General features: G+C 43.1%; 1 long non-coding RNA gene across 1 annotated transcript; it reads right to left on the bottom strand.

Annotated features, from left to right (window-relative positions):
• Positions 1-3,179: 3,179 nt before the first annotated feature.
• On the bottom strand, positions 3,180-12,952 carry LOC129058568 (uncharacterized). The gene is made up of 3 exons (XR_008523740.1): positions 12,595-12,952; positions 12,226-12,361; positions 3,180-3,614 (listed from the first exon to the last, which is right to left on the bottom strand). It is a non-coding gene; the product is annotated as an uncharacterized LOC129058568 (long non-coding RNA).
• Positions 12,953-13,324: the final 372 nt, after the last annotated feature.

Raw genomic sequence — 13,324 nt, forward strand, 5'->3', positions numbered from 1 at the left:
AAAAAAAAAAAACCCAACTTAAAACATACAGCAAAAAGCAAAAGGAAAGAAATGGGGTAAGTTAACACACAATTAGGGAAGGGTGCAAACAACATAGAAGGTTCACAAGTTCACACTACATAAATCCTGGGTTATGCAACGTTGGTATGACTCTTTGCATCAACCTTCTCTGTTGATGGACCAAAGTTGACGTTTAAGCAAAGGTGCCCACAGACAGAAGGTGCCCTGAGTCAGTGGCATACACTTGTTCTACCAGAAGGACTCAGGAGGAACACGTACACCTGGCCTACAGCTGTCGCTTGCCAATTAACTTGCCGAACAACTATGGGTTTTACTCAGGTTATGAGTTTGTGTTTTTTGGGCAGAGGACACATGCACCAGAATAGTTATTACCAATGAGTAGTTGAATTAAGACTTCATAAATATTAAGTGTTCATGTATATTTAGTGTATCCTGAATGTTAAATGTCTCATATATATTTAACTTGTCATGAATATTTAGTGTCTAGGTCCCTCATGCATATTTATACCTCATGAATATTATTTTTGGTTCTTTCATTTCTTTTTATCTACATTTAAAACACACATGCTCTATCCACTAATTACTTATCTATATTTAACTCATCTTAGGAGTTTCCTCTATCCCATTTTTTTTTTTTCCTGCAGCATAACTCAGTATTCTCAAACAGTATAACAAATGTACATTTCACTTCTGCACACATTTCTGCTCTGTAGTGACCTTCCTCTGGTTCATATCATAACAAGTTCCTGCAGGTGCTTTCAGTCTCACTGGAAATGTCAACTCCTCTGAGAGGCCTTCCCCCATTAACTATCTGTTATGGATTGAATTAGGTCCCTCATCCCAAATTCTCATGTTGAAATTCTAACCCCCAATGTGACTGTATTTGGAGATAGGGCCTTCAGCGAGGCAATTAAGGTTAAATGAGGTCATAAGGGTGGAGCCTTAATCCAATGGGATTTTTGTCCTTATAAGAAGAGGAAGAGACAGGCTGGGCGCGTTGACTCACGCCTGTAATTTCAGCACTTTGGGAGGCTGAGGCGGGTGGATCACCTGAAGTCAGGAGTTTGAGACCAGCCCGGCCAACATGGTGAAACCCCGTTTCTACTAAAAATTAGCCAGGCATGGTGGCAGGCACCTGTTATCCAAGCTACTCGGGAGGCTGAGGCAGGAGAATCGCTTGAACCTGTGAGGTGGAGGTTGCAGTGAGCTGAGATTGTTCCACTGCACTCCAGCCTGGGCAACAAGAGCAAAACTCCATCTCAAAAGAAAAAAAAAAAAAAGAAGAGGAAGAGACAACAGAGGCCAAGTAAAGGGGCTCATGCCTATAATTCCAACACTTTGGGAGGCCAAGGTGCGAGGATTGCTTGAGCCAGGAAGTTTGAAACCAGCCTGGGCAACATAGCAATACTCTGTCTCTACAAAAAAAAAAATAGCTGCTGTGTAGAGTGTGTCAGTAGTTCCTGCTACTCAGGAGGCTGGGGTGGGGTATCACTTGAGTCCTGGAGGTCAAGGCTGCAACAAGCTGAGATCGTGCCACTGGACTCCAGCCTGGGAGACAGATCAAGACCCTGTCTCAAATTTTAAAAATTAAAAATAAATAAAATTGAATTAAAAAAAAGAGAGACAACAGAGAATCTGTGTGCGTGCGTGTGTGTGTGTGTGTGTGTGTGTGTGAAAAGCCACATAAGGACACAGCAAGAAGGCAGCTGTCTATAAGCCAAGAAAAAAGGCCTCACCGGAAATCTAACTCTGATGGCACCTTGATCTTGGACTTCTAACCTCTAGAACTGTGAGAAAATAAATTTCGGTTGTTTAAGCCACCCAGTTCGTAGTATGTTGTTATGGCAGCCTCTGAACTATTTTTACTTACAATATCTCTGATGCCAAATGTGTGGGTTTTTTCTCATGCCAGCCAATTTTCCAGCTCTCTAGATACCAACTGAGTGTCCAACAATTCAGTTCAATTCTGACACTCTCCCTGGAGTGAGCATGAGATCACACAAGTTATAGGCTCAGTCCCACAAGACTGCTCCCCCTTCAGATGTCAGTTGTGAGTCTCAGCTTGCCACCTGTACTTCTGACCAACCAGCTATAAACTGGAGGCTCCCATTACTCCCTCATTATGTTTCATGATTTGCTAGAATGGCTCACATAACTCAGGAAAATGCTTTATTTACTATTAATGGTTTGTTTTATTTTATTTTTTGAGACGGAGTCTTGCGCTGTCACCTAGGCCGGAGTGCAGTGGCATGATCTCAGCTCACTGCAACCTCCGCCTCTTGGGTACAGATGATTCTCCTGCCTCAGCCTCCCGAGTAGCTGGGATTACAGGCGCCCACCACCACGCCTGGCTAATTTTTGTATTTTTAGTAGACACGGGGTTTTGCCATGTTGGCCAGGGTGGTCTTGAACTCTTGACCTCAGGTGATCCACTCACCTTGGCCTCCCAAAGTGCTGGGATTATAGGCGTGGGCCACTGCACCCAGCCCTATTAATATATTTTTTTAGATATAAAAGATATAACTCAGAAACAGTCAAATGGAAGAAATGAATAAGGCAAGGTACGGGTTGTGGGGAGGGCTTCCATGCCTTCCCTGGGAGTGCCACCCTCCAAGCATCTTGATGTGTTCACCAACCCGGAATCTCTCTGAACCCTGTTCTTTAGGGTTTTATGGATGTTTCATTGTGTAGGCATGAATGATTAAATCACTGGCATTGGTGATTAAGTGGATCTCTGGTTCCTCTTCCCTCCCCACAGATCAGGCAGTGGGGCTAAAAGTTCCAAGCCTCTAATCATGCCTTGGTCTTTCTGGAAACTAGCCCCAATCCTGAAGCTATCTAGGGACACCCACCCACCAGTCGTCCTTTAGCATACACAAAACATTCTTATCTCTCCAGAGATTCCAAGAGTTTTAAGAGCTGTGTGCTGGGAACCGAGGTCATAGACCAAATATTTATTTTTATTATATCACTCAGCTCTAGCATACAATAAAGCAACTATCAGATCCATCTAAAGTAGGTCTTCCCCACCCCCATTAATCTGTATATTAGCACAACGTTTACTTCTTCACATTTATAATTCATTATTTTATATGTTTGTTTAAGTTCTTTTTTTTTTTTTTTTTTTTTTGAGACAGAGCTTCATCCTGTTGCCCAGGCTGGAGTGCAGTGGTGTGATCTCAGCTCACTGCAACTTCTGTCTCCCAAGTTCAAGCAATTATTTTGCCTCAGCCTCCCGAGTAGCTGGGACTACAGGCGTGTGCCACCATGCCTGACTAATTTTTTGTATTTTTAGTAGAGATGGGTTTTCACCATGTTGGCCAGGCTGGTCTGGAACTCCTGGCCTCAAGTGATCCGCCCACGTTGGCCTCTCTAAGTGCTGGGATTACAGGCATTAGCCACCACACCCAGCCTATTTATTTAACTTCTTTTTACCTATTTCCCCCAATAAACAGTAAGCTCTGTTGTGGCTGCAGCTATGTCTGTTTTGCTCACTGTTGCAACTTCAGCAAGTTGTCAATGAACATCTGTGAATGGAACTTCAAAGCAGACATTCAGCAATCAATGAATGAAACTTCAAAGTGCATATTAACCTGCGGGGGAAAAAGCCGTACAGATAAGCAAGCTTGATTCTTGAAAATTATTCTCAATAAATATGTGCCTAAAAAAAAAAAAAAATTTTTTTTCGAGGCAGGGTTGCACTCTGTTGCTCAGGCTGGAGTGCAGTGGTGGGATCATGGCTTGCTGTGGCCTCAACTTCCTGAGCTCAAGCAATTCTCCCACCTCAGCCTCCAGAGTAGCTGGGACTACAGGTGCACTCCACCACACCGGCTATTTTTTTGTTTTGTAGTGACAAGGTCCTACTATTTGCCCAGGATGGTTTCGAATTCTGGGCTCAAATGATCTTCCTGCCTTGTCTTCCGAAAGTGCTGGGATTACAGGTATGAGCTACTGTGCCTGGTCAACATTTTTCTTCTTTTTCGAAATATATATATATAACATAACATTTACCATTTTAAAATGTACAGTTCAGTGGCATTAGGTACGTTCCTGTTATTGAGTAGCTATCACCACTACTCATCTCCAAAACTTTTTCATCATCCCTAACTGAAATGTATGTCCATTAGATAATAATGTCCCATTCCCTCCTCCCTCTAGCCCTGGGCAGACACCATTCTACTTTGTCTCTATGAGTTTGATTGCTCTAGGTACCCCATATAAGTGGAATACATTATTTGTCTTTTCCAGTTGTTACAGTTGGTAGTTAGTTAGACATTAGCAGGGAAGGAGAGAGCCCCCAACATCCAGGAACGTCACAACCATCAGGCGCTTGTTAAACTGCCTCTCTGAAATAATAATTAGTTGGCTGGGTGTGGTGGCTCACGCCTGTAATCTCAGCATCTGTCGAGGCGGGCAGATCACCTGAGGTCAGGAGTTCAAGACAAGCTGGGCCAACATGGTGAAACACCGTCTCTACTAAAAATACAAAAATTAGCCAGGTGTGGTGGTGGGGGCTACTCAGGAGGCTGAGGCAGGAGAATCGCTTGAACCTGGGAGGTGGAGGTTGCAGTGAGCCGAGATCACGCCACTGCACTCCAGCTGGACAACAAGAGCAAAACTCCGTCTCAAAAAATAAAATAAAATAAAATAAAACATCTCAGGAGTTGGGTGAGTGGGCTCAAGCATGTGCACTAAGAGGCAAAATGGCAGAGTTTAACTGGTATGTGACCTTCCTTTAGGAACACTTGACTGGTAAGGGAAAAACGCCTCAAGTCACTAAGAGGCAAAATGGCGGAGTGTAAACATACAGCTGGTAAGGGAAAAATGCCTCAACTGAGCATGCATACAACTTCAGTAAACACACTGCGCATGTGGCCCTTCTCAAGTGCTGGCAGGCCGCTTCGCATGCCGACAGCCTACCCCAAAAGGGAAGAATCAGGGCAGAAGGGACATAACCCTCCAGTAGCATGCCAATGCATAAAACTCCAAGTCAGACCTGGTGTGGTGGCTCACACCTGCAATCCTAGCACTTGGGGAGACTGAGGTGGGAGCATTGCTTGAGCCCAGGAGTTCAAGACCAGCCTGAGCAATAGAGCAAGATCCCACATCCCATCTCAAAAAAAAAAAAAAAAAAAAATTCAAAACTCCAAGTCAAAAGTCAAACTGTGCACTTGATCTCTCAGGTTGCCCACTTGAACCCTCTTGCAAGTGTACTTTACTTCCTTTTGTTCCTGCTTTAAAGCTTTTTAATAAACTCTGCTTTAAAACTTGAGGCCAGGAGCTTGAGACCAGCCTGGTAACATAGGTAGACTCCTGTCTCTACAGCAACAAAAAGTCTATTCATTTTAGATGGACATTTGGATTGTTTCCACTTTTTGGCAATTGTAAATAAAGCTGCTGTGAACACTGGTATGCAAATATCTGTCTGAGTCCCTGCTTTCACTTCTTTTGAGTATATACCTAGAAGTGGAATTGCTGGATCATATTGTAATTTTATGTTTAAAGTTTTTTTATATTTACAAATATTAAATTTATTATAACTAAAATGAATGTGATTGTTCTCAGATTTGGCCACTTTATAGCTCTGTTTAAAGAGGGGATTTTTTTTTAAAGAGAGTAATGCATCATAACTTGGTCAAGGCCGCGCGCGGTGGCTCACACCTGTAATTGCAGCACTTTGGGAGGCCGAGGAGGGTGGATCACTTGAGGTCAGGAGTTCGAGACCAGCCTGGCCAACATGGTGAAACCCCCGTCTCTACTAAAAATACAAAAATTAGTTGGGTGTAGTGGCAAGTGCCTGTAGTCCCAGCTACTCGGGAGACTGAGGCAGGAGAATAGATTGAACCCAGGTAGCGATGGTTGCAGTTGCGCCACTGCACTCCAGCCTGGGTGACAGGGTGAGACTCCGTCTCAAAATGAACAAAAAAAAAAGAAAAAAAACTTGGTCAAATTACTTTCACATTAAGAAAAACTTCTGAATGGGCATGGTGGCTCACACCTGTAATCCCAGCACTTTGGGAAGCCAAGATGGGCAGATCACTTGAGTTCAGGAGTTCAAGATCAGTCTGGGCAACATGGCAAAACCTCATCTCTACAAAAAATACAAAAATTAGCCAGGTGTGATGCTGTGCACCTGTAGTCCCAGCTACTCGGGAGGCTGAGGTGGGAGGATGGCTTGAGCCGAGGAGGTGGGGGTTGCAGTGAGCTAAGATTGTGCCACTGCACTCCAGCTTGGGCAACAGAGCCAGATACTGTCTCAGAAAAAAAAAAAAAAAAAAAAAGAAGAAAAAGAAAAAACAAACTTCTATAAAGGAAAACAAGACAAGCAACTCTTCAGTGTCACATAATTAAGGAAAAGGATAAAGCACACAAGCTGCATTGTAGCTAAATTTATGAGTATGTTTAATTTTTCACCAGGCGCGGTGGCTCAGGCCTGTAATCCCAGCACTTTGGGAGGCCAAGGCGGGCGGATCACTTGAGGTCAGGAGTTCAAAACCAGCCTGGCCAACATGGTGAAACCCCGTCTCTACTAAAAATACAAAAATTAGCCGGGCGTGGTGGTAATCCCCGCTACTCGGGAGGCTGAGTAATCCCAGCTACTCTGGAGGCCGAGGCAGGAGAATCACTTGAGCCTGGGTGGAGGTTGCAGTGAGCCAAGATCACGCCACTACGCTCCAGCCTGGGTGACAAAGTTAGACTCTGTCTCAAAAAAAAAAATTTTTTTTTTTTTTGAGGAAACTCCATAGTATTTTCCACAGAGGCTGCACCATTTTACATTCCCCTGACAACACACAAGTGTTCCAATTTCTCCACATCCTTGCCAAAATTTAATATTCCCTCCCTCCCTCCCTCCCTTCTTCCCTTCCTCCCTCTCTCCCTTCCTTCCTTCCTTTCTCTCTCTCTTTCTTTTACTCTCCTAACGGATGTGAAGTGGTATCTCATCGTGGCTTTGGCTTGCATTTTCCTAATGATTAGCGATGTTGAACGTCTTTTCAAGTGTTTATTGGCCATCTGTATGTCTTTTTTGGAGAAATGTCCGTTCAAGTCCTTTGCCCATTTTTGAATTGGGTTTTTGGTTTTTATGTTGTTGAGTTATAGGAGTTCTTTATATATTCTGGATATTAATTCCTTATCAGATAAAGGATTTGCAAATATTTTCTCCCATTGTGGGTTGCCTTTTTACTCTGTTGGTGATATCCTTTGATATATAAAAGTGTTTAATTTTGATGAAGTCCAATTTATCTCTTTTTTCTTTTGTTGTCTGTGCTTTTGGCGTCATATCAATAAATCATTGCCAAATCCAGTATCGTGAAGCTTTTCTCCTATGTTTTCTTCTAAGAGCTTTACAATTTTAGCTCTTATGTTTATGTCTTTGATCCATTTTGAGGATTCAGGGCAGTGGGGGGTAATGGTCTTACTCTGTCACCAAGACTGGCATGATCATAACTCATTGCAGCCTTGAATTCCTGAACTGAAGTGATCCTCCTGCCTCAGCCTTCCCAGTAGCTGAGACTACAGCCGTGGGCCACCACGCCTGGCTTTGAATTGTTTTTCATATATGGTAAAAGGTAAGGGTGCAACTTCATCCTTTTGCATGTGGGTATACAGTTTTCCAGTACCTTTGCTCTTGAAGACTGTCCTTTCCCCATTGAATGGTCTCAGCACTCTAGTCAAAAATCACTTGACTATGCAATGGTTTGTTTCTGGGCTCTGTATGGTACTCTATTGGTCTGTCTTTATGCCAGTACCACACTGTTTTGATTACTGTAGCTTTGTAGTAAGTTTTGAAAACAGGGAGTGTGAGACCTCTACTTTGTTCTTTAAAACCAAATTTTTAATCCACTATCTCAAATTGTTTGTAGGGAGTTGCCATCTCAGTAACACTGTAAAAATTGTACTTCACAGCAATGATTTCTAATGAGAACAAGTCCTCTTTGTAAGTTCTTGACAAAAAGGTGTCTAGGAATAACAGTGCTAGTTTTGAATACTTGTATTTTCTTTATTTCCCCTAGACAAAGCTCTTACTCACAAGAGAATTAGAATTTGCAGTGTTTAAGTCTTTTGTTCAGGCTGGCACTGCCAAACTGGGAAATCAGCCAAAGAAGACTTCCTGGATTAAGTTTAACTTAGGTAACTAAAGTTTGCACTCCCAGACTCCATTAGTTTGCCCAGAAGAGAGAAGAGAACAAACATGTTCAAAACAAGCTGTTTGGGATTTTGCTCAGGCGAAGTTGTTGCACATTCAAGGTTAAACTAATAAAAAACAAAAGTCAATGAGAGAAAAACCATGACAGAAAGTTGAAGCCAAACTCTGAGAACTGAGGCAGAGTCTTGGCTGTTGTATCTCTATAAATGATTTTTTAAAAGAGAGAGAGAATCACACTTATTTTAGTGTGGTCTTGGAGATTCTCTCTCCATTTCAGGTTGTGCTGAAGAAAAATTATACTTCAAGAAACTTCTTGGTATTTTGCTTCTCTTCTAACAGAGGTAGGGTGGGGTAATAAGAAAGAATGTTGGACTGTGTCTAAGAGGTCTGGTTTCTAGTGGGATTTTGCCACTGACTTGCTATGGGAACTAAGTCACTGGCTCGCTGAACTGCAATTTCCTCCACACGTGTTGACAGAATTGTCACATCTCCAAAAACTCTTACAGCTTTAATAGTATTACAGGATTTTTTAAACCTCTTCTAGATATTATTTATTTTTATTCTCTAATTCTCAGGGAACACTGAATAACTTATTTGCATACATGTTTTATCAGTCCTGCTAAATTATAAAGTCCTAAAAAAACTTACTCAGTTTGCTCTCCCTCAGAGTTTAGCACTGCATTTTTCACAAATGAAACAAATATTTGAAGGAGGGGAGAATGAATTGAGCTATCTCTTTTTGGTTTTTGTTGTTTTTTGTTTGTTTTTGTTTGAGACAGAGTTCCCTCTGTCGCCCAGGCTGGAGTGCAGTGGTGTGAGCTCAGCTCACTGCAAACTCTGCCTCCCCAGTTCAAGTGATTCTCCTTTCTCAGCCTCCTGAGTAGCTGGGATTACTGGTATGCGCCACCACAGCCAGCTAATTTTTGTATTTTTAGTAGACGCTAGGTTACACCATGTTGGCCACGCTAGTCTCAAACTCCAGCCTCAGTTGATCCACCAGCCTCGGCCTCCTTCCAGACCTCAGGTGATCCACCAGCCTGGGATTACAAGCATGAGCCATCACGCCCGACTGCTATCTCTTTTTGTTTTGAAGATTATTTTTCATGAGAATTGTTTATTTTTTGGTGAGACAAATATCCTTTACTAGGTGATAATGATTATATTATGGTAATGATATTTCCCCTGTTTTATCCTATTAAAAATAATTTGTTGGCCAGGCATGGTGGTTCACACCTGTAATCCCAGCACTTTGGGAGGCTGAGGCGGGCAGATCACCTGAGGTCGGTAGTTCGAGACCAGCCTAACCAACATGAAGAAACCCCGTCTCTACTAAAAACACAAAATTAGCTGGGCGTGGTGGCGCATGCCTGTAATCCCAGCTACTCAGGAGGCTGAGGCAGGAGAATCGCTTGAACCCGGGAGGCAGAGATTGCGGTGAGCCGAGATTGCACCATTGCACTCCAGCCTTGGCAACAAGAGTGAAACTCCGTCTCAAAAAAAAAAAAAAAAAAAGAAGAAAATTAGCCAAGGATGGTGGTAACTGCCTGTAGTCCCAGCTACTCGACTGAGGCAGAATGATCGCTTGAACCCAGGAGGCAGAGGCTGCAGTGAGCCGAGATGCCGCCACTGCACTCCAGCCTGGGCAACAGAGTGAGACTCTGTCTCAAAAAAAAAAAAAAAAAAAATTGTAGATTATTTTATTTTAAAATTTTTGTAGGTACACAGTAGGTATATATACTTATAGGGTACATGAGATATTTTGATATAGGCATGCAATGCATAATAATCACATCATGGTAAATGGGGGTATCCATCCCCATCTACTTTCCACACCCATTAACCATCCCCACTTCCCCCTATGCCTCCACTACCTTCCCCAGCCTCTGGTAACCATCCTTCTACTCTCTGTCTCCATGAGTTCAGTTGTTTTAATTTTTAGCTCCCACAAATAATTGAGAGCATGTGAAGTTTGTCTTTCGGTGTCTGGCTTATTTCACTTAACATAATGACCTCCAGTTCCATCCATATTGTTGCAAATGACAGGATCTCATCCCTTTTTATGGCTGAATTGTACTCCATTGTATCTGTACCATATTTTATTTATCCGTTCATCTGCTGATGGACCCTTAGGTTGCTTTTGTAGATTGTTTTAGGATATAAAAATCCAGAAACAATTCATTAGGTAAGTATTGTATCATATGGCTTTTTTGGGGGCAAATAAACTCTAAGGGAAGATTTCTTTCTTTTTTTTTTTTTTTTTTGAGACAGAGTCTTACTCTGTTGCCCAGGCTGGCATGCAGTGGCACGTTCTTGGCTCACTGCAACCTCCGCCTCCCAGGCTCAAGTGATTCTCCTGTCTCAGTTTCCCGAATAGCTGGGATTACAGCCGTGCACCACTAAGCTGGGATAATTTTATTTTATTTATTTTTATTTTATTTTATTTTATTTTATTTTTTGAGACAGAATCTTACTCCGTCGCCTAGGCTGGAGTGCAGTGGCGTGATCTCCACTCACTGCAAGCTCCGCCTTCCAGTTTCACGCCATTCTCCTGCCTCAGCCTCTCAAGTAGCTGGGACTACAGGCGCCGGCTACCATGCCCGGCTAATTTTTTGTATTTTTAGTAGAGATGGGGTTTCACTGTGTTAGCCAGGATGGTCTCAATCTCCTGACCTCGTGATCCGCCCACCTCGGCCTTCCAAAGTGCTGCAATTACAGACATGAGCCACAGCGCCCGGCCTCGAATTTTTTGTATTTTTAATAGAGACCCGGTTTCACCATATTGGCCAGGCTGGTCTCGAACTCCCAACCTCAGACAATTTGCCCACCTCGGCCTCTCAAAGTGCTGGGATTACAGGCGTGAGCCACTGCGCCCGGCCGGGAAGATTTTATATAAGCACTTGGCATGGTAAAAGACTAATGTAATGAATCAGGACTTAAAAGACTAATGTAATGAATCAGGACTATTAACCATATGTAATTATATTAGTCAGGACTCTTACAGTTGCACATGTCAGAAGATCTAGCTCAAACTGGCTTCAATCTAAAAGGAAAATTTATTGACTCATGTGTGTGACAAGTTCAGCCTTGGCTGAATCCAGGGCTGAATGATGTCATTTGGACTTTGTCTTCCTCTTTCTACTTCTTGGCGTTTTCTTTGTTGGGTATGCTCTTCCTTTAGAGTGATAAGGCTCCAAGCTTATATTCTATCCTTTCAGCAATCCCAGTGTCAGGACAGTGCCTCTTTCAGAACAGTTCTAATGACTCCCAGAGTTGAGCTGCATTGTTTGATCGGGTCATGCATGGTTATATGACTGCACCCATCATTGTTCTAGGTATATAGAATACACTGATTGTCTAGGCCTGGGTTACATGTGCATGCTGGAATCCAGGAGTAGTGCTCACCTCCTCTTGAACCTCATGGACTGAGATCACTGGGGAGGTGGCTCCCCATTAGAAAATTGGGGACTTTTTTATTTATTTATTTATTTATTTTTTGAGACGGAGTTTCCCTCTGTCTCCCAGGCTGGCTTGCAGTGGCACGATCTCGGCTTATTGCAGTCTCGCCTCCTGGGTTCAAGCGATTCTCCTGCCTCAGACTCCCGAGTAGCCTGGATTACAGGCGCACACCACCATTCCCACCTAATTTTTGTATTTTTAATAGAGATGGGATTTCAACATGTTGGCCAGGCTGGTCTCGAACTCCTGACCTCAGAGGATCCTCCCACCTTGGCTTCCCAAAGTGCTGGGATTACAGGTGTGAGCCACTGTGCCTGGCCGAAAACTGGGGATTCTTAAGCAGCAGAGGGTACAATGGATGATGGGCAGTAAAGGAAGTGGGACTCCATAACTAAACTAACAACAACAACAACAACAATAAAACCCTAGTTTGGCAAAACAGAACTTTGCGTTGTTGTTTGAGACAGGGTCTCACTCCCATTGCCCAGGCTGGAGTGCAGTGGGATGATCTTGGCTCACTGCAGCCTCGACCTCCCAGGCTCAAGCAATCCTCCCACCTCAGCCTCCTGAGTAGCTGAGACTACAGGTGCGTGCCACCATACCTGGTTAATTTTTTGTATTTTTAGTGGAGACAGGGTTTCACCACGTTGCCCAGGCTGGTCTTGAACACCTGGCCTCAAGCAGTCAGTCTGCCTCAGCCTCCCACAGTGCTGAGATTACAGGTGTGAGCCACTGCTCCTGGCCAAAACAAAAGTATTTAAGAAAAAATAGTAATCGTTACTTTAATTCAGAAATACACTAGTTTAATTTGCTAATTAGGCAATTTTTTGGTTGTCAGAAAAACTGGACATGAAAAAAGTTTTGTTATATGGATTATCAATACTTGTATTAATTAAAAGTGTCATGATCTCTTTAATAAAAGAGATATAGGTTCTTATGTGCTTCTGCATTTCATTAATTCCATTGTGTACCTGTCATGTAGTCACTTGGAAACTCCACTATTTACCCGAGAATTGTGAAAAAGGCCAAATAATATCTTCTTTTTGAGATGGAATCTTGCTCTGTTGCCCAGGCTGGAGTGCAGTGATGTGACCTTATCTCACTGCAAACTTTGCCACCCAGGTTCAAATGATTCTCCTGCCTCAGCCTCCTAAGTAGCTGGGATTACAGGTGCATGCCACCACACCTGGCTACTTTTTATACCAAATAGTATCTTAACGTTGTTATGACAATTTTTTTCTCCTTTTTCCTTTAAAGATGTGGTCTCACTATGTTGCCCAGGCTGGTCTCAAACTCCTGTCCTCAAGCAATTCTCTTGCCTCAGACTCCCAAAGTGCTAGGATTACAGCATGAGGTATGAGCTACTGTGCCTGGCCATTATGACAAATTTTGACCTCATGAGCACTCTGAAAGGGTCTCTGCCTCCCAGGTCAAAGGATCACACTGTCTTAGTAGACTTGCTCTTATTCAGTATCTTCTGTAATTTCTTATAAATTTCAACAGAGGCCAAGCACCATGGCTCATGCCTGTAATCTCACCACTTTGGGAAGCCAAGGCAGAAGAATCAGTTGAGGTCAGGAGTTCAAGACCAGCCTGAGCAACATAGTGAGACCCCCATCTCTGCAAATTTTTTTTTTAAATTAGCTGGATGTGGTGGCATGTACCTATAGTCCTAGCTACTTGGGAGGCTGAGGTGGGAGG

The sequence above is a fragment of the Pongo abelii genome, chromosome 2 (assembly GCF_028885655.2).
Source record: "Pongo abelii isolate AG06213 chromosome 2, NHGRI_mPonAbe1-v2.0_pri, whole genome shotgun sequence".
Taxonomy (NCBI): Eukaryota; Metazoa; Chordata; class Mammalia; order Primates; family Hominidae; genus Pongo; species Pongo abelii.